At 37.0% G+C, this 22,165-nt stretch overlaps 1 non-coding gene across 1 annotated transcript; it reads right to left on the minus strand.

Annotated features, from left to right (window-relative positions):
- Positions 1-258: 258 nt before the first annotated feature.
- On the minus strand, positions 259-365 carry LOC114377783. The gene has a single exon (XR_003659218.1). It is a non-coding gene; the product is annotated as a small nucleolar RNA R71 (small nucleolar RNA).
- Between the last annotated feature and the right edge of the window lie 21,800 nt (positions 366-22,165).

Raw genomic sequence — 22,165 nt, forward strand, 5'->3', positions numbered from 1 at the left:
CTGATTCATTTGCTTCCAAAGTTTCATGGCCTTGCAGGTGAAGACCCGCACAAACATTTGAAAGAATTTCACATTGTCTGCTCCACCATGAAACCCCCAGATGTCCAAGAGGATCACATATTTCTGAAGGCTTTTCCTCATTCATTAGAGGGAGTGGCAAAGGACTGGCTGTATTACCTTGCTCCAAGGTCCATCACGAGCTGGGATGACCTTAAGAGAGTATTCTTAGAAAAAAATTTCCCTGCTTCCAGGACCACAGCCATCAGGAAGGATATCTCAGGTATTAGACAACTCAGTGGAGAGAGCCTGTATGAGTACTGGGAGAGATTTAAGAAACTATGTGCCAGTTGCCCCCACCATCAGATTTCAGAACAGCTTCTTCTCCAATATTTTTATGAAGGACTCAGTAATATGGAGAGAAGTATGATAGATGCTGCCAGTGGTGGAGCCCTTGGAGACATGACTCCTGCTGAAGCCAGAAATTTAATTGAGAAGATGGCCTCCAACTCTCAGCAGTTTAGCGCCAGAAATGATGCCATAGTCATTAGAGGAGTGCATGAGGTAGCTACAAACCCATCTGCATCATCTGAAACTAAGAAGCTTGAAGGCAAACTGGATGCATTGGTTAACTTGGTAACCCAGCTGGCCTTGAATCAGAAATCTGTACCTGTCGCAAGGGTTTGTGGTTTGTGCTCCTCTGCTGACCACCATACAGACCTTTGCCCTTCCATGCAGCAACCTGGAGCAATTGAGCAGCCTGAAGCTTATGCTGCAAATATTTACAATAGACCTCCTCAACCTCAGCAGCAAAATCAACCACAGCAGAACAATTATGACCTTTCCAGCAACAGATACAACCCTGGATGGAGGAATCACCCTAACCTCAGATGGTCCAGCCCTCAGCAACAACAGCAGCCTGCTCCTTCCTTCCAAAATGCTGCTGGCCCAAGCAGACCATACATTCCTCCACCAATCCAACAACAACAACAACCCCAGAAACAGCCAACAGTTGAGGCCCCTCCACAACCTTCCCTCGAAGAACTTGTGAGGCAAATGACTATGCAGAACATGCAGTTTCAGCAAGAGACCAGAGCCTCTATTCAGAGCTTAACCAATCAGATGGGACAATTGGCTACCCAATTGAATCAACAACAGTCCCAGAATTCTGACAAGCTTCCTTCTCAAGCTGTCCAAAATCCCAAAAATGTCAGTGCCATTTCATTGAGGTCGGGAAAGCAATGTCAAGGACCTCAACCCGTAGCACCGTCCTCATCTGCAAATGAGCCTGCCAAACTTCACTCTATTCCAGAAAAAGGTGATGACAAAAATTTACCTAACAATTTCTGTGCAGGTGAATCTTCTTCCACAGGTAATTCTGATTTGCAGCAGCAGCACATTCCCCCTCTTCCATTCCCTCCAAGAGCAGTTTCCAACAAAAAAATGGAAGAGGCAGAGAAAGAGATCTTGGAAACGTTTAGAAAGGTAGAGGTAAACATACCTCTGTTGGATGCAATAAAGCAAATTCCAAGATATGCCAAATTCTTGAAGGAGCTGTGCACTAATAAGCGGAAGCTTAAAGGAAGTGAACGGATTAGCATGGGCAGAAATGTCTCCGCATTGATTGGTAAATCTGTTCCTCAAATTCCTGAAAAATGCAAAGATCCAGGTACATTCAGCATACCTTGTATCATAGGGAATAGTAAGTTTGACAATGCCATGCTAGATTTAGGAGCTTCTGTTAGTGTTATGCCTCTATCTATTTTTAATTCTCTATCTCTAGGTCCCTTGCAGTCAACTGATGTGGTAATTCATTTAGCTAACAGAAGTGTTGCCTATCCTGTTGGTTTCATAGAAGATGTCTTAGTTAGAGTTGGTGAACTGATTTTTCCTGTTGATTTTTATATCTTGAATATGGAAGATGGATTTTCTCAAGGATCAGTTCCCATCATTCTAGGCAGACCCTTTATGAAAACTGCTAGAACTAAGATAGATGTTTATGCAGGCACATTGTCCATGGAGTTTGGTGATATAACTGTTCATTTTAATATTTTGGATGCTATGAAATACCCATCTGAAGATCTTTCTGTATTTCGTGCTGAAATAATTGACCATGTTGTTGATGAATACATGACTGATCTTTATTCTAATCTGCATGCCTCTCACTCTTCATGCATTGAGTCTGAAATTGTACTTGATCATATGTCTGAATTTGATGCTGAGAGTGAATCTGAGAGTGATATTGATTGCATGCCTGGTGGTGGTGTTTTACCTCTTGAGATTGATTTTATAGAGTCAGAAAGGACTAACCATGTTTCAGGAAGTACACATACCTCTGACTTTCTTTATGAGGTAAAGGCTGAGAAACCATCTCCTTCTACCACTGTCCAGCCGACCACACCAGAATTGAAGCCTCTGCCATCAAATTTAAAATATGCTTACTTGGATGATAGCAAGAGTTTTCCAGTGATTATATCTGCCTCCCTTGCTGATGAGCAAGAGGAGAAATTGTTGTCAGTTCTCAAGAAGCATAAGAAGGCTATAGGCTGGACCCTGGCAGACATTCCTGGTATTAGCCCATCCACATGTATGCATCGAATAAATTTAGAAGATGGAGCTAAACCAGTAAGACAGCCACAGAGAAGACTCAACCCGGTGATTCTTGATGTAGTGAAGAAGGAGATAACCAAGCTTTTGCAAGCTGGAATCATTTATCCTATCTCCGACAGCCAATGGGTGAGTCCCGTCCAGGTAGTCCCGAAAAAGACTGGCCTCACAGTGATCAGAAATGAGAAGGAGGAGTTGATTCCTACTCGGGTGCAGAACAGTTGGAGAGTCTGCATTGACTATAGGAGGCTGAACCAGGTTACCAAAAAGGACCATTTTCCCCTGCCATTCATTGACCAGATGCTTGAACGCCTGGCAGGTAAATCCCACTACTGTTTCCTTGATGGTTTTTCTGGTTATATGCAAATTACTATTGCTCCTGAGGATCAGGAAAAGACCACATTCACCTGCCCCTTCGGCACTTTTGCTTATAGGAGGATGCCTTTCGGCCTGTGCAATGCCCCTGGTACCTTCCAGCGGTGCATGATTAGTATTTTCAGTGATTTTTTAGAAAATTGCATAGAGGTGTTTATGGATGATTTCACTGTATATGGATCCTCTTTTGATGGTTGTTTGAATAGTTTGGAAAAAGTTTTGAATAAATGCATTGAAACTAACCTTGTTCTAAATTTTGAAAAATGTCATTTTATGGTTGAGAAAGGTATAGTTTTAGGCCACATTATTTCCAATAAGGGCATTGAAGTAGATCCTGCAAAAATTTCTGTTATTTCACAATTGCCTTACCCCTCTTGTGTGCGAGAGGTGCGATCTTTTCTTGGTCATGCAGGATTCTACAAGCGCTTTATAAGGGATTTTAGCAAAGTAGCCCTTCCACTGTCCAACTTGTTGCAAAAGGAGGTGGAGTTTGACTTTAATGACAGATGCAAAGAGGCTTTTGATTGCCTCAAAAGAGCGTTGACTACCACCCCCATCATCCAGGCACCCGATTGGACAGCTCCTTTTGAGCTTATGTGTGATGCATCAAATTACGCATTGGGGGCTGTCTTTGCTCAGAAAATTGATAAATTGCCCAGGGTGATATATTATGCTTCTAGGACTTTAGATGCTGCCCAAGCAAATTATACTACTACTGAGAAAGAGCTTCTAGCCATAGTTTTTGCTCTTGAAAAATTTCGATCTTATTTGCTTGGTACTCGCATTATTGTTTATACTGACCATGTAGCTCTAAAGTACTTGTTGAAGAAGGCTGATTCTAAGCCTAGGTTGATCCGATGGATGCTCTGGCTCCAAGAGTTTGACTTGGAGATCCGTGATAGGAGCGGAGCACAAAATCTAGTTGCTGATCATTTGAGCCGGATCGAACGTGTCTCTGATGCAGATTCACCTATTCGGGATGATTTCCCGGATGATCATTTGTATATATTGTATAGTATCTCTGACTCTCTTTCTACTCCCTGGTTTGCTAACATTGTCAATTATTTAGTTGCCTCTGTTTTTCCTCCCTTAGCATCTAAGGCCCAAAAAGATAAGATTAAAAGTGATGCTAAGCATTTTATTTGGGATGACCCCTACTTGTGGAAATTGTGCAGTGATCAGGTCATTAGACGGTGCATTCCAGATCATGAGACTGACTCAGTCCTGCAGTTCTGTCATTCTTCCGCACCGGGAGGTCATCTGGGTGTTCAAAGGACAGCTCGCAAAGTGCTTGATTGTGGTTTTTATTGGCCCACCATCTTTAAAGATGCGTGGAAAATCTGCAGCACTTGTGAGCAGTGTCAGAGAGCAGGAAATACACTTACATGGCGACAACAAATGCCTCAGCAACCTATGCTATTCTGTGAGGTGTTTGATGTCTGGGGTATAGATTTCATGGGTCCTTTTCCTGTCTCTTTTGGTTATGTTTATATTCTCCTTGCAGTTGATTATGTTTCAAAATGGGTGGAAGCCAAGCCCACTAGAACTAATGATGCTAAAGTTGTCGCAGACTTTGTCAGGTCTAATATATTTTGCAGGTTTGGAGTACCTAAAGCAATTGTTAGTGATCAAGGAACCCATTTTTGCAACAGGACAATACATGCCCTGCTTAAAAAGTACGGGGTGGTACACAGGGTATCCACACCATACCACCCCCAGACTAATGGACAGGCAGAAATTTCTAACAGGGAAATCAAGAGAATTCTAGAGAAGATTGTGCAGCCAAGCAGGAAAGATTGGAGTACCAGGCTTGATGATGCTCTCTGGGCACATCGGACTGCCTACAAAGCACCCATAGGAATGTCTCCTTATCGGGTTGTCTTTGGAAAGGCATGTCATCTTCCAGTGGAAATTGAGCACAAAGCATACTGGGCAGTGAAGACTTGCAACTTCTCTATGGATCAAGCTGGCGAGGAAAGGAAGTTGCAACTGAGTGAGTTAGATGAAATCCGCCTAGAAGCCTACGAGAATGCCAAGTTCAACAAAGAAAAGACCAAGAAGTTCCATGATAGCATGATAGTTAAAAAAGACTTCGTGGTTGGGCAAAAAGTGTTATTGTATAATTCTAGGCTTGGACTCATGAGTGGTAAGTTGAGGTCTAAGTGGATTGGTCCTTTTGTTGTTACTAATGTTTTTCCTTATGGTACAGTTGAGATCAAAAGCGACTCCACAAACAAGAGCTTCAAGGTCAATGGACATCGACTTAAGTCATTCCTCACGAACCCTTCTTTAGTGGACGTAGTGGTGGAAGAGACTTCCTTACTCCACCCTACTCTTCCTCCACCATGACTTAGGGAGTTTTTCTTTTCCTATCTCCTTCTTTGCTTTTATTACACTTGTCCGATTCTCTTTGATGATTTAATTGTTTTTAATCTTTTAATTGTGCTACATTGAGGACAATGTGTTGTTTAAGTATGGGGGGGGGGGGGGGGAGTGTTCTTTGGTTTTGCTAGTTTTGTTGGTTTTGTTAATTTGTTAGTTGTGTTAATTTGTTAATGTTGTTAGTTTCGTCGGATTTTCAGTTTAATATTTTGGGTCAATTTCGTGTGCACGTACGACTTTGCATGTTTTTCTTTGAATTATAGGATATGTTCAAGAAATGGGTAATTGTTTTGAAAATAAAAGTTCTTGACATTTTGTGACTTGAAATCCTTGATTCTTCTCTACATGTCATGATAGTTTTGAAAGCTCAATTTGAAAGTGATGATTTTACCTTTGTGAGAATTTGAGCCATCCATCATTATAATCATTTGGTGTGTTTTGCCCCATTGATTGCTTGCACAATAGCCTTGGCTTGATTCTTGTTGATGCGTCCTAATTCACATGCATATTTGGAAATGATTAAGGCAATTTTGTTCTTATAAGCTTCTAGCCAAATGGACTTACCTTGAATTAATTCCTTTGATAGCCCTTTTGAGCCTTGTTTCCCTTTCCTTGTTTTGAAGCTCACTACAAGCCTTAAGTGAAAAACCATGATATTACCATATCCTTAAGGAATTTTGGAGCTTTGGAATTGTTTTGGGAATAAGTGTGGGGGGGTTTTTTGTTTCATTGGACAACTTGTTTTGTTGGCTATGCTTCATGATGTATTTTGGGCCATACTTGATGTACATTGTATATTGGTTAAATGTTGGACATGCTGAATGAAATGTTGTTTCTCAAAGGCCAAAGAGTAAAAAAAAAAAATCGAAAAAAAAAAAGAAAAGCAATAAAGTTGAGTGAATAAGATCTTAAATGGCACAAGAATGATGAAACTCTTGGTTCTACTCTTCATGTTTAATTTTTATCTTTACTTCTTTATATTTTCTTATTTTTTTAATTTGCACTTATTCCCCTTTGCTCCTCTATTCCTTTGGGATTTAGCCACTTATTCCATATTTCTCCATACCTTGTCCTTGGCCCCATTACAACCTTAAAAGACCTTTTGATCCTCATGTGCTTGTGTTTATGGGTTGATTGTCAATTTTAGAATCTTGCCAAGTTTATGTGGTGTTTGCTTTCATGGGTGCTTTGAGGGTAAATAGTAGCCTAGACACTTGAGAGATAGAGTGTATATCTTGTGAGGCTTTATCACTTTTCATTCTTGAGCTGATTAACTATTTTGCCATGATTGGGTTGCTTGGATGATTTTCATGAATGTCTTGACTTTTTGGATCTCCTTATGTTAGATGTTACCCATTCCTTTCATTCCTTGATGTTCATTGAGAAATATGTGAATGTTTTTGTTTGTCTCCCTTTCATATCCTTGGATTTTGTTCTTTGTTTCATTTTGCCCAGGAGTGCAAAAGGCTAAGTATGGGGGGTTTTGATGTGCCATCATTTTCTTCTATTTTCTAAACCCTTTTTGCACCATTTTAATTATTGATTGGTCTTAATTGTCAATTAATTAGGCAGTTTTATTATTTGGGCTCATTTAGCTAATTTGATGTTTTTAATCTAATTTCAGGAATTAATGAAACATTGGGCTTAATCCGGATTTTGGTTGTGGACTTGAAGAGGGCAAATAAAGCAGCGCTTACCTTAGTTAATTTCTAATTAGGATATTTCGCAATTTTATTTTATGTTGTTCAGTGTTTATTTCGTGTTGGGCCAGAGTATTGTAATAGGGCCCAGTGACTCTGAGTGACTCTTTTTAAATAGCTGCCTTGGGATTCGTGCAAGGCATTCTATTCTGCTATGCTATTTTCATTATTCAGAGCTTTGGTTTTAGGTTTTCACGTTTTTCTGTGCCCTTGTTATAGTTTTCGTTCTTAATGCAAATTTCCGTTTTCTGCTCCTAATTACGAGTTCATTCTTGCTTCTTCTTCTACTTTCATTTACGCTTCTGTTCATTTACGTTTCTGCTCATTTACGTTTCTGTTCATGTTTCCTTTGCGTTTTCTGTTTGAATCCATGGAAGGCTAGATTTTCTGGTGTTGTTTCCTTTTGAGGACGAAGCCCAACTCTCTTTGAGGTTTCGTTTGTAACGTGGTTTCCTGACAGTTTTTTTCCTTCACCAGTTATCCCAATTTCGTGAATATTAATCAGTGCACGCTTCGTGTTCGATTAATTGCCTCTGAGCCTAACTTGCGTTCATGCTTAATGGACGAAGGGCTAACTGGTGTATGTGGTGCCTAATCACGTATTGAAAACCCTAAGTTGATTTTCGCTTAGTAAATTGGAATAGGGTTGGATTAAGTGGTTGACTGTTAGGGACGAATTCTCAATAACCCAGGATAAGAGAGTGGCTTCTGAATCAGAGGAAACAACCCATTTTTAATATTAGTAGTTTCATATTCCATTTTATTTGTCTGCTCTTTAATTACCAAACAACCAAACCCCCCCCCCCCCCCATCGTTACTGTTACTGCAAGTATATTATGAACATTTGGCTTGTCACTGCTCGTTGGGAAACGACCTAGGATCACTTCCTAGTTACTGCATTTTCATGTTTATTTGATTCGGGTACGGCCTCGATCAAAACATTAAGGATGCAAGACACATATAAGCATTATTATTAAGTCTCATTTAATCATGTAGGAGAAAATAAAAATAATAATTCAAGCATATTCAACAAAACTAGTCATAAGTAACCACACAGAGTGTACACCTGAATATGATAAGCACATAACACACTGGCCGAAAGGTTCGACCTGCTCTGATACCACTAAATGTGACACCCTCTACCCCTCACATATATACTAATAAAGGAATAAAATTTCAAATATTAATTAAAAGTATTTTTAAAACCTTTTTAAATACAAGTCTTTCAAAGGGATAAAAGGCTCACATTCACTTTCTTCTACATCATATTCAAACTTGTCCAAATAAATAATAAATTCATCTCGGCTCAAACAAGACTGTCTAAGCTTCATACAATTAATATAGAACCTATATCCTAATGTCACATCCTATCAGAGCGTGGTGTTCCCGTGTCCTCTAGCATGAGGTTCTTCATAGTCATCCACTTATTCATCTGCTCCCCCGAACACAAAGTCCAAGATCATCACAGGATCCAAACACAAACAGCAAACCGGGAGTGAGTTATCACATTTCTAACTACTAGAGAGAAACAACACAACATATAGTAGCCAAATACAATTTACTTAGCATATCTCACATTATTTCATCACTTTGTTGTTCATCAATCACACTTTTCATCCATCAATCACACCTTTCAATCATCAATCACAATACACAGGAATCACACACTCCGATCAAGACATAATAACACATCAGTTTCATAATAAACAATTAGCAAGCGTAAGCAACAGTTATGCTAAGACTCAAGCCTATATGCAATGTGGTACCATATCAGTGAAAAACCTCGTCGGGCGCCTAGGAGTACATGACAAGACAAACCACACACTAGCAAGTCAAGTCACTCTCACTAGGTAATATCATAGGGAGACCAGTCAGGGTCACAGTGTTTTGCGAGAATGCTCCAACCATATGGGATCAACATAGGCTTAAAGGAGCACTCAAACCGTGTGGCCCCCAAGGCCTACACTCCGAAGAGTCCGTCAGGGCCTCTCCCTCCTGATTCAGGTCCAACCCAGAAAATATTTTAGCACACAGACTCTATCTATGAACTGTACAAAACACACGACTCCTCAATTGTTCTCAAAATAATTTTAACTCGTCGCCCTTTAAGGGTCTTATCATTAACTCGTCGCCCTTAAAGGGACTTAACATTAACTCGTCGCCCAAAAAAGGACTTAGCATCAACTCGTTGCCCTAAAAGGGACTTAACATCAACTCGTCGCCCTTGAAGGGACTTATGATCGTGTGATTGTACAATTCATAGTTCACAACCCAATGCACATATATATCTCAATCATATACATACTCAATTTATCACATACACTTAATCCCAATCACAATGGTATAATCTCAATTTAACATGTTATCACACCTCATGAATCATATACACTTTACCTATGAACTATGCAATACACACATCTACTCAATTGTTTTCAAAATCATTTTAACTCGTCGGGTTCCCACAGTGGATCCCATCACAATACTCGTCGCCCTTAAAGGGTCTTACAATTGTGTGATTGCACAGTTCATAGTTCACAACTCAATACACACATCTCATCTCAATACACATGTATTTCATCATCTGTCACATGTTCAATTTATCACATACTCACAGTTTGAATCATCATTTCATAACCTCAACATAACAATTTATACAAAAGATTTTATCACAACATGGAATATAAAACCTCTGAAATAGTTCCTCACAATTGTATCAAAATCAATTAATCAAAATCATGGGTTAACACAAAGACATCAAGAGCACTCAAGTTTATCAATCAATTTTCTTCAGGACATCAATTGGTACATAGAACACAATAATATTGTATTCATAATCATAAACAAAAATTATAATTCAATAAACATCCCAAAATAAACCCAAATTTAGTTCTCTAAGGATCCTTACACATGTTCATTCTAATCCCCAATTGCGATAAACTCATCCCTTACCTCTGAGCGGACTCACGTGTCTTCAGCCAACGATAGTAACATCTCTAGCGGTTTCCTAAAATTCCTTCAGTTATTCCTCCGGCTGTTCCGATAGAATTCCCAAATGTCAGAGAGACGGAGAAGAGATTAAAACCTCCACTTGTACCGTCTTCATACGATTCCTTTTTCTCCCTCCACGAATATTATCTCAAAAATCCCAACGGTGGAAGTGTGCAAAACTTAGTTTTGAACAAAATATCCAAATTTAATCAAAATCCAACGGTTAACGAAACCGGGATCGTAGTTTTACCGAGACAGTTTTGGGTTTCTGTGGGAAATTAAAATGCTACAATGCGAAGAGTTTTCCTCTAAGCTCAGATATTAAATTGAAATTCCAAATAGTGAGAATGTTCGACATTGGGTTGCGAACGTGGTATTAGAACTTGACGACGATCCAACGGTGAACGAGTCTGAGATCGTCGTTTTTCTGAGATAGGTTTGGTGGGCTGCGGGAAAAAAAAAAGGGTTTTGAGAGGAGAATGAGAAAAACAAAAATGAGGCCAAAAAGAGGCACCTGACTTAACATAACTATTTATACCTAGGGTACTCAGCCTATTATTTGCTCTATATTTATTTATTTATTTATTTTATAAAACAAACTCTATTTTATTTCCTATCAAACAAATAAATGAAATACCCTTTTTATTTTCTCTCAAATCATTATTTTAATTAATAATTATATCTCCTTATTTATTTATTTATAAAATCTCATCATTTTTCTAAAACTCTATTTATTTATAAATAACAATCCTTTTTAATCTAGATTATAAAAATTGGGATGTTACATAATTCTCTTGAATCAAATTATTTTTAATATTTCTCTTGAATTGAATGTGCCTAAAAGACAATTGGGTTAAAAAAATTCAGAATTTGTCAGAAAATTAAAATTCAAACATCTGAACAATTTATAAGATCAAATAAGTGTTATAGTGTGAATATCATTTCCAATATTGAACTTTTTTTTTATATATACAAATAAATACGGACTATCTCATCATCTACATTTTGTCAATTGAAAATAGTTTTCTTTTTTAATTGGCATAAATGTTTCGAGGCATGAGAAAAATAAAATTCCCTTTTTGAATGGGTTTTTTAGGGTACAAAGGTGTTTAAGATTTGCCAAGAGCCAATTATTCAATCTTATTAATCTCATGAATCACGTTCACATAATTCATGGATTGTTTCAATTGAATCCCATTATTCATTTGTACCTTTTCCAACTACTCAAATAATTCAACTGCGCTAATTCAATTTGGGGAATTGCTGGAAAGTTGGTTCTTATTATTTCATTCATTTTCTTTTTAAAAAAAATAAGTAATGTTAATGGATAAATTTTTGGTGCTTTCATAAATTAGTACTGACAGCTCTTATTTCCACCTAGGTTTTTTCTTAACAGTTATGCTATTACAGGAACCAATGTGATTGAATAATTCCTTTTGCTTATCACTTCTACTGCTACAATTATATATTAAATGGTTCACGTGAGCTTGTAGAGTGAGTTGTAGAACTAAAGGAATGTTATTTAAATATTTGACAAATCTTAAACAGGAGAGTGCCACATTCAGAATGCATTGATATGTGAAATTTCAATTGGAAAGGATTTGGAAGTCATATTATGTTGTTATGTAGAAGATCAAATTTCTATTGAACCATTCTCACTGAAGTGTAGAGTAATTTCACTTAAGCAAGACAAGTTACAAAGAAGGGTCTCGCCTCTGGATAAAACTCACTTCAGTAAGAATCACTATTACAAAAAGATGATTCTGCATCGATTCTAAGGCACTTTTAAAGACGGTTCAAAATCGTCTTTTTAACTAACATTGTAGAAAGTTAAAACTTTCTACGATGGTTCTTAAAAAACCGTCTTACAAAAGCTACACATTTTAAGATGATTATTTTCCTGAGAATTGTCTTAGAATGTAAAATTTTTCTAAGATGGTTTTTCAAGAACTGTCTCAGAATATATTTTTTTTTAAAATAAAATAAATTTAAGATTCTAAGATGGTTTTTTGGAAAACCGTCCTAGAATGTCTACATACTAAGATGATTTTCTGAAGAATCGTGTTAGAATGTACACATTCAAAGACGGTTGTTTAAGAACCGTCTTAAAATGTATTTCTTTTTTTAAAAAAATTAAATATATTGAGGATTCTAAAACGGTTCTATGAAAAAACCGTCTTAGAATGTAGACATAAACATTCTAAGACAGTTTTCTCATAGAACCATCTTAGAATGTATTTTTTTAAAAAATAAAAAAAATATTGGTCAATTGGTCAATTTTTGCAACATCCATAAGAATATATAGTGATAGATTACGGTATTTCAGTACAAGGTCATTGGTCAATTTGTGCTCAGTCCATGCTATCAGGTCCAATCACTACTACAAAATCTAGATTTAACATCGTTAAGTTAATATCAATTTTTGATAAAACTGATGTTAACAAAAATGCGGTGGAAAAATGGTAAATAACGAGACTTTATTAACATCGATTTTTTAAAAAACCGATGTTAACACAATATGTTAACATCATTTTTTATAAAAGCCAATGTGGTGGTAATAAATACGGTTAATTGACATCGGTTTTGAAAAAACCGATGTGAATTAGTTGATGTTAACATCGGTTTCATCAAAACCGATGTTAAGTTTATAACGTTAACATCGGTTTTTCCAAGAAAACCGATGTTGTGTTATTGATAAATTAAAAAACCAAATTCTTTCCCCCATGCGCGCTCAGTTTGGCAAACCCTTTCTCCATCCTCCTTCGAAAGCTTTAGTTCCTCATTGTCCTTCGAAAGCTTTTCCCCCACGCACACTCAGTTTGGCAAACCCTTTCTCCATCCTCCTTCGAAAGCTTCAGTTCATCATTGTCCTTCAAAGGTTTGTATGCAATACATTCCGTCAAAGCCCCCTTATTAGTTTTCTGTTTGTCTTCGACTTAGTGTGACCCTCATGGAATTTGTGGTTATGTTCACAGTTGTGACCCTCGAAATCACCCTTTCTGTGTCACTGAAGCTTTGGCTGGGTCGTCTTTCACTTGAAGGTCTACGAAGCAACGGCGAAGCACTTCATCTGTCAACTTTGTGTTAAAGGTAAGAACCCCTGTCCGTCAAGTGTTTAAATATTCAGTCTTGGCTAGGTTTCCATTCAGTGTTTCAGTATTTAGTAACTTAAATATCTATCCACTCAGCAAGAGTAATGTATGTGCTATCTAAATCTTAAGGATCCTTGTGATTCAACAAAAAAATGCATAGTTTGCTGAGCATTTTAGGGAAAAAAATGCAGGATTTTAGTGATTCAACAAACAAACTCTTGCCAATAAGTTCAACATAAATTTAACCAGCCATGTGCTGTTAGATCAAGTGGCCTCAGAATAATTAAGAAGGGGGGGTTGAATTAATTATTAATGAACCTTTATTAATTAAAAAATCTATCCTTTTTAATGTTACCAAAAGTAAAAGCAATAATTAAAGTGCACAACGGGAATTAAAAGAGTAGGGAAGAAGAAGACAAACACACAAGAGTTTTATACTGGTTCGGCAACAACCCATGCCTACATCCAGTCCCCAAGCGACATGCGATCCTTGAGAGTTCTTTTGAACCTTGTAAATTCCTTTACAAGCAAAGATCCACAAGAGATGTACCCTCTCTTGTTCTCAGTCACAACAACCCAAGTAGATGTACCCTCTACTTGTACCACAAAGGATGTACCCTCCAATGTGTTAAGACAAAGTTCTCAGGCGATTAGTCCTTCGAAACTTTGTGAAGGGAGAAACAAAAGAATTCTCAGGCGGTTAGTCCTTTGAAATATTTTGTTTATGGGAAAGGGAAGAATCAAAAGAATTCTCAAACTGTGTCGTTTTGAATTCTTTGACAAGGGATAAGAGAGACACAAAAGAATTCAGGCGGTTAGTCCTTTGTTCTTTTGGAAAAGGGAGAAGAGAGACACAAAAAGAATTCAGGCGGTTAGTCCTTGGCGAATTCTTTTTGGAAAAGGGAGAAGAGAATGAAAAGATGAATAACACAAGTTTTGTTTTCAAGGTTTGGAAAAACCAGAAAACTTTAGAAAGCTTTTGGCAAAGGAAGAAGAAGAAGAAATTCAAGAAGATGCTTAAAGAGATTCAAAGGTTGTAAAGGATTGTAATGATTGTATTCAATGTGTTGTAAAATGCAAGTTAAGGTCTTGCTTTTATAGACTCTTCATGTCTAGTCAAGAAAACCATTAGAAGAGTTATAATCTTTAGAAAAACTTGAAAATCATTGGAAGAGTTACATCTTTTGATTTTTGTTCAAAACTTATCACTGGTAATCGATTATCAAATCATTGTAATCGATTACAGAATGAATTTTTGTGAAAGGATGTGACTCTTCACATTTGAATTTGAATTTCAACGTTCAAACACACTCGTAATCGATTACCAATATATTGTAATCGATTACACCATTTTGAAATTGATTGGAACGTCGTAAATTCAGTTGAAAGCTTTTTGAAAACAAAACTTGCCACTGGTAATCGATTACCAGAGAGTAAAAACTCTTTGGTAAAAGCTTTTGTGAAAACTTCATGTGCTACTCAATGTTTTGAAAAACTTTTTTGTACTTATCTTGATTGAGCCTTTTCTTGATTCTTGAATCTTGAGTCTTGAATCTTGATCTTGATTATTCTTGATTCTTGATTCTTGAAAACATGAAACTTGAAACTTCTCTTGAATCTTTCTCTTGATTCTTGAATTGTTCTTGACTCAATCTTGAAATCATTCTCTTGGGTTTTTTGTCATCATCTTTGTTATCATCAAAACACCTTGAATCAATCTTGATTCATCATCATGAAGCAATGAAGCTTGCTTCTACTTGTGCGGCTCTATACAGTCATCTTTCGTAAGCTTATGTGTTATAGCTTTTAATTAGTTGTAAAAAGGTAAAATCCTTTTAAGTAGGACCACTTAATTCAACACTCAAAGGAAGTACCAAAAATAGATATTCTACAAGTTACTTATCATGTTTTGTTGGTGAACTAAAATTAGCTAGTACACTTTTGATTTGTGCGTTGGTGCTTAGCTATGATGTGACTGATTGGGTTAGTGAAAATTGATTGGGCAGAGTCTGAGCAGAAAGCTGGTCCATATATTGTCTGCCTTGCTTTTTCGGTTTTCCTGGGCATTTTTCAGGTATCCCATTTCTTCAATTTTGCAATCTTTCATACTAGTTTAGGTGTGTGAATTGCAATGCATTGATTGTTGGTGCTGCTGCATTGTTTGAATGTTTTTATGTAATTGCTATGATCGAAACTCTCCTAAGGGTAGGGTAGTGTTATCACAAACATACACCGGAAGCAGGGTGCATTCCTTAGCCCCAAAACTATATTTGTCAACTTTGCCAGTTATTGGTGCATTCCTTAGCCATTCAGGTGCAATGTATCCCATTGCCCCTCTTAAATTAGTGCTTGTTCTAATATGCTCGCCAACCATCGTGTGAAGTCCCTAAACTCGCAATTTTACAAAAGTAATGACATAAAAAGGCCTTTTATTGAATACACACACATAGACACATAAGATTTTCAAATATGAAAGATGAATTGCGAGCTCACATGGAGAAATTTATCTATGAACTTAGCAGCAATAGCAAGTTTACCTGCATCTTTGATTTCTTCATCTGTTGGCCCATCTTTACCATAGGCAATATTCTGTTTAATGCTGCAAGCAAAGAGAACTGGTTCCTGGCTGACAAGTCCTATTTTCTGTCTGATCCATTTTAGTTGAAATTCTTTGAGATTGATACCGTCAATGAGAATTTCACCAGCTTGCGGATCATAAAATCTCTCAATTAATCTAATAATTATTGATTTCTCACTTCCACTTTTCCCTACCAAAGCTGTAGTAGTGGTACTTGGTATTGAAATTGAAAATCCATTGAATATTTGCTCATCAGGTCTAGAAGTATAACTAAAATAGACCTTCTTAAGCTCTATATCTCCAGAAATATCATCTAGTAGTCAACCACCAGTGTCATAAGCATCAATATCTAGCCGCCTCTTAATCATTTCAAACATTTGAAAGGTAGCAACTTGTCCTGCAGCGAATGCAGTTAAGATTGGAGATGCCTGCCCAAGAGACCAACAAAAAGAAATTAGCCCAAAAAATTTGATCAAATTTTCTTGCCAAGCTTGGTAGAGGTTGTAAGATACGGATTGTTTTATCCATCCACAATGTATATGGGAAAGTAGAAGCTAACTTTCATGGAACCAATCAAAATTGCAAAAATATACTAATGACTTGTCCTCCTGTATAACCTTTGTCTAGTACCATCTTCCCTCCAAACCACACTGCCAAACCATAGGTACAATAAATAAATAGACAAACTAAACCAAAGCCAAACCCTCCAGCCACACCCTCTTGCACTCCAACTCTGTAAGCTTTAACTAAGTATTGATTGTATTGAGTTATAGCTTGCTTCTGACCAATAACCACTTCTGGTCCTAAAATTCTGACGTTTAGCTGTAGTGTAGGTTGTTGCAATTCTGCATAATGAAGTTATCTTCATCAACCATTAATCTGAGCACCTCATCTTCCCCTTTTCCTTTTATTCTTATCCTAGGTAGGAATGGGATCAGAATTTCAGACTTCTCTAGTTATTCAATGTCCTTTTGCTACTCGAATTTGAAATACAAAATCCTTTATCATTCTTTTGCTACTCAACATGTCACAAATTAAGTTGATTACAACTCATATAAACCTTGTTGACTCTCAATCTTTTGTTTCAGCCTTCAAATCTCCCCATATTGTCTATTGGGAACTTAAAAGTAGGTGGAACAACAATTTAGTTTTGATTAGTAATTAATAACATGCAATTTACTATTTCTCATATTTTTCTAGAAGAAAAATCTGATACATATAGCTTAGCTACACATGACTTTGTACAAAGTTTTGTTTGGTGGAAATGTTTGCTGCCATTAATTTTAGTGTATGACATTCAGACAAGTAGTAGTGTGTTTGGTTTCATCTTTGGTGGCATTGCGCATGTTAGAGTCCCTTTCTAGTTACTCAGTCAATGAATTCAGTGAAGTTGGTAGCTTATTATTCATTCAAATTCCAAGTTCACCCGAGTCGTGTGCAGCTGCTTAGGGTGGATGTACTTTGCTGGATGAAGCTGGTTGGTCTGACTCAAACCCAAAGGATGGGTCTACAAGCTCACTAAGATTTCCTGTTTGAATCTTTTTTATCACAATATTTTACAAGTTAACTTCATCTCTTTCCCTGGCTGCTAAAACTACTAGCATGGACGATATCAGCTCAATAAGCACAACCCAAAAGCTATACACATCACTCTTGTCCGTGACAGTGTTATAAGTTCCAACTACAGAGATAATTCCAAGGGGAAATAGATAATTCCAACTGTAGAGATGATAATCATATTTTGAAGCAAAATAACCACTTAGTGAGAGGCATAAGACAACAACTGGTTAGTCTGACAAATTTGCCAGAATAGATCTCAACTCTAAATAACAATCACCCCATTTTCAAATTACTGTAAATACTCGTCTACTAAGCAATAGTAACTGTTCATTATCTCCGGTTTAATTAATTAGAGTTGTTAGATTGTATTGTGGTGTTGTAGAGTAATATTATCTCTGGTTTAATTAATTAGTTTTGCTACTTTTAGTTAGTAATGCTCTTCTAAGAAGATATCCCTCCTTTTGAAACTCGTCCTTTGTTGTTGCACTCTCCCATTAGCTAACCAATGGCAGAGTCTAAATGCCCATTTGTCAAATAGTTTGCATCTGAAAAAGACGATGATAATAGTAAAATATTATTAACACATATAGTAGGCACGACATTCATGACCCATAGATTTGAAGAACGAATAACTGCAGCAAAACTACCCAATCCAGCATTCATATCCATAATGTTATGATAGCTTCCCGAGTCCACTAATCTCCATTGTCACTCATTCTCTAGTTTCCACTTTTCCTACCAACTAGCTAACAAGTATGTCCCAAAAGAGGCAACAATATCCCAATTTGGTACTGCAGCTAATTACAGGTTTCAAAATGAAAGAAAAGAAACTATGACCTCATGTCAATGATAAGAAATGAGATAGAAGTGGAAAAAGGAGGATTCAACAGTCTTTTAAATTAAATAAATGACATTAAGATGGCACATGAGAAGAAGTCTGAAACAAAGTGGAAAAAGGTGGATTCACAGTGCATTTCCTTGTCTCATGGGATATTATTAAAAGTCAGTATCTTAAGGTTTGAGTACTTTGGGTATTTGCAATGAATCTGTCTAAGGTAGAGAGTAGGAATGGTCTTTAAGGGCAAGGAGATATAATAATCAAGGGGAAATATACGAAACAATCAAGAGGAACTAGTAAAAATATTAACAACATACCCAATGAACCAAGTAAGAATCTTTTTTATTTTATTTTTTGAAGTAAAAGACCTTTTCAAAGATTATTTGAGAGTTCAGTCTATGACAAAGAACTCCTACCTGGTAAAACATAGAGCTATGTTCAAATTGTCTGGTTCAAGAATATCAAGTTCTATTTCAGCTGAGTTGGGTAACTTCACTTCTCTTCAAACACTTGATTTGTCTTCAAATTCTCTTTCTGGCTTCATCCCTTCAGAACTGGGTCAGCTTCAAAATCTAAGAATATTGCAACTATACTCAAATGATCTCTCTGGGAACATTCCTTCAAAGATAGGTGACTTGAGGAAGTTGCAAGTTCTTAGAATAGGAGACAACATGCTGACAGGTGAAATTCCACCTAGTGTTGCCAATATGAGTGAATTGAAAGTGTTGGCTCTAGGCTACTACCACTTAAATGGAAGCATACCCTTTGGAATTGGTAAATTGAAGCATCTAATATCTCTTGATGTACAAATGAACAACATTAATGGCCACATACCTGAAGAGATTGAAGGCTATGAAGAGCTCCAAAACTTTGCAACATCAAACAACATGCTTGACGGAGACTTACCTTCCTCTATGGGATCTCTTAAATCTTTGAAAATTCTGGATTTGGCCAATAACAGTTTATCTGGATCAATCCCTACAGCTTTAAGTCATCTTCCTAACTTGACATACCTGAATTTGGTTGAAAACAAACTACATGGAGAAATTCCTTCTGAGCTTAATAGTTTGATAATGCTCTGACAGGTAGCATTCCAAGTAACTTCTGCCTTAGAGGTTCAAAGCGTCAACAACTTTTCTTGGCTAGAAACATGCTCTTTGGCAAGTTTCCCTTAGAGCTACTCAACTTCTCCTCAATCCAACAGCTGGACTTTTCTGATAGCAGCTTTGAAGGAAAACTTCCTTCTATCTTGGACAAACTGCAGAACCTCACAGATCTTGTGCTCAACAACAACAGCTTTGTTGGACAACCACGTAACATTGGAATTGTGAGCTTAACACCAATTACAATGTTGACAGCTAGATTGTGAAGTTCACTAGCTAGATAGATAGCTAGATTGTAAACCTAGGTAGCTAGTGACAAGACACAACTTGCATGCATGTCCCAAGTGTCACAACCTACCCTTTTGCGGGCGAGCTAGGCGAGGCTCACGGGTGCGTCTTCCAAAGGAGGAAAATGCGCGGAGTCGCCACCAACGTTTACTTGTGGAAAACGTCGGAAAAACCGAAGGAAACCGGTCATGAAGAATATTCCAGATTCGGGAGTTGTATTTACGTTTGAGGAAGGTATTAGCACCTCTCACGTTTGTCCCAAAAGACAACAGCCTTAAATTAGAATCGTGTGAAATTGTGTATCTAAACTTTTATTTCTTTTTTTATTTTGAGGTCGACAAAAGCGGAGCTCTTGCTCCTACGTACCCTCCATCGAAGAGGAAATCAGACCTATGTAGTTCTTTCTAAAGGGAAAATCAAGCAATTCTTTTTACTTGGAAGGAAGTCCTTTTAAGGCGTTGGACCTTAAAATGACCCATTTTTACTTGGTGAGAAAAATTGAGGTATCGAACCTTAAAATCCTTTTTAGTGATTTTTTGCGGACGAGCTTGACTTTGCAAGTTGATTTTAGCCTTAGTTTCACTTTAGTTATTAGTCAATTCAATTAAGAAAGAGAAATCCCAAAGAGAAACATCCGATTGATTTTTTTTTGTTTATTTTACTAAAAGATATTTTTCGATTATTATATTATTATTTTACCTCTTTTTGGTTTCCAACGTGGTTACGGCATGACCGAGCGGTCGGATTTCATTTTAACAGAAATTAACGGATATTACAATTCAAATGATCGGTGGAAATTTATTTTATTTTTTGATTAGGCGAGAAAATGACTTAAGTAAATGACTAAAGCACGTCAAAAGGGGGTACGAAAAGTAAATGAAACGAAAATAAAAGTACGCGAAACAAATGGGGACCACCAAGGGTACATAGAATGAATTAAAAAGTTCGATTTCGGGAACTTACCGGTTGAAGAACGAAGAACGACGAAGAACGAACGACGAAGAACGGTTGAAAATCTTTACGAAAACACCTATGGAAACGTTACAGAAGCGCCTCGGCTTGGATTTTCTTCACAGAAACAATTTTTCTCAATAATTTTAAGTGATTACAAAGTATCAGAAGGGCTGAACCCCTTTCTCCTCCACTCCTCCCCCTATTTATAGGAAAATAGGGGAAGAGCTTGCCACCCAGCTCGCCCAGGCGAGCCAGGTTGCTTCCTCCAGAAGCAACCGCCTTCTGGAGGAACATCCTGGAAGGCCCAAGTGGGCCTGGTTGCTATTTGCACCCCTTTTTTTACTAAATACACCCCCTTTGCTTTTTTGGTGATTCTTTTTCCGTAATGTTACGAAACTTTACGAATTTCATAACGATACTTGTTTTCTTTCCGTAAGGTTACGGAACCTTACGGGTCATGTAATTACTCCTTTTTTAGCTTTCGGAATGTTACGAAAACTCACGGATTGCGTAACAATACTTCCTTTTGATTTTCGGTATGTTACAGAATTTCACGGATTGTGTAACAATGCTTCCTTTTGATTTCCGACATGTCTCGGAACTTCACGTATTGTGCAACAAAGGGTGCCAAGTACCTCGAAGCGGTCAAACAAAGGTTGCATGCCATCAAACAATAGTCCCCGGACGAAATTAGGGTATGACACCAAGCATGCAACAATATTGTGACTTGTCTCCATTAGTGTAAAAAAAATCATATAATATCCACTGTTGTTTCTATAAAATCAATTTCAAAATAACCAAATTTTAGAAAGCAAATATAATCCTGGCAAGTCATGAAAAATTGATCTTGCAACAAATTTTAGAAAAAGTAAATAGCTATAATCATTTGATGAAGCACTAGAAATTTTAACTTGCTTGAAAATGATGAGACATTAACTTGCTTCAAAATGATGAAGCCTTACTACTGTGTATGCTAGTTACACTTATGATTTTCAGACATTGACGATGTCAATTGATATCTGTCATACTTTAAGCCTACTCATTATCACATTGATATCTGTTTGATGATTGATGTAGGTGGTCATTGGGTTATTTGTTAGATTGTTCATTTCATTTTGGACCGTGCTGTTCATCATCACAGGTACAAATGTTTGTTACCAATTAATGTTTTTATTACTTGTTCACTGCTATTAAAGACAACTGATATATGATATACAAATTGTGTTCATGATGAGAGAATCTTAGATTCCCGTTTGAGACTGAATGCAATGATTCTTGCGGACAGTTTTCATTAATCATTGTATTCAATCTTGAATTGTCCGTTTGGATAGTTTGGGGAGACTGATATTTGTATGGTAGATTCATGTGTTAAGGTTAACATTATTTTGTTTAATTTGATGAAATTTTCGGTACAATGCATTTCTAGTTGTTCTCTGAGTGCATACTTGATTATCAGGAAATTAATTTCACCGATTTCATGTCGTGTACTTGGAGACCAATGCAAAATGCTGCCGAAATTTTGTCAAATTTAACAAAATAGAATTAACCTTGACGTATGAAACTACCATAAAAGACGGTCTTCCTGAATGGGATAGGGCACCTATAATAAAAATGTGAGATTTTCATGCGTCAAATAACTTTGTGACTATCACGGAGTTATTAATTAGATGGATCGAAGTTGGATGAATGAAAGTCGCATGAGC

Source organism: Glycine soja, chromosome 11 (genome assembly GCF_004193775.1).
Source record: "Glycine soja cultivar W05 chromosome 11, ASM419377v2, whole genome shotgun sequence".
In the NCBI taxonomy this organism is placed as follows: domain Eukaryota; kingdom Viridiplantae; phylum Streptophyta; class Magnoliopsida; order Fabales; family Fabaceae; genus Glycine; species Glycine soja.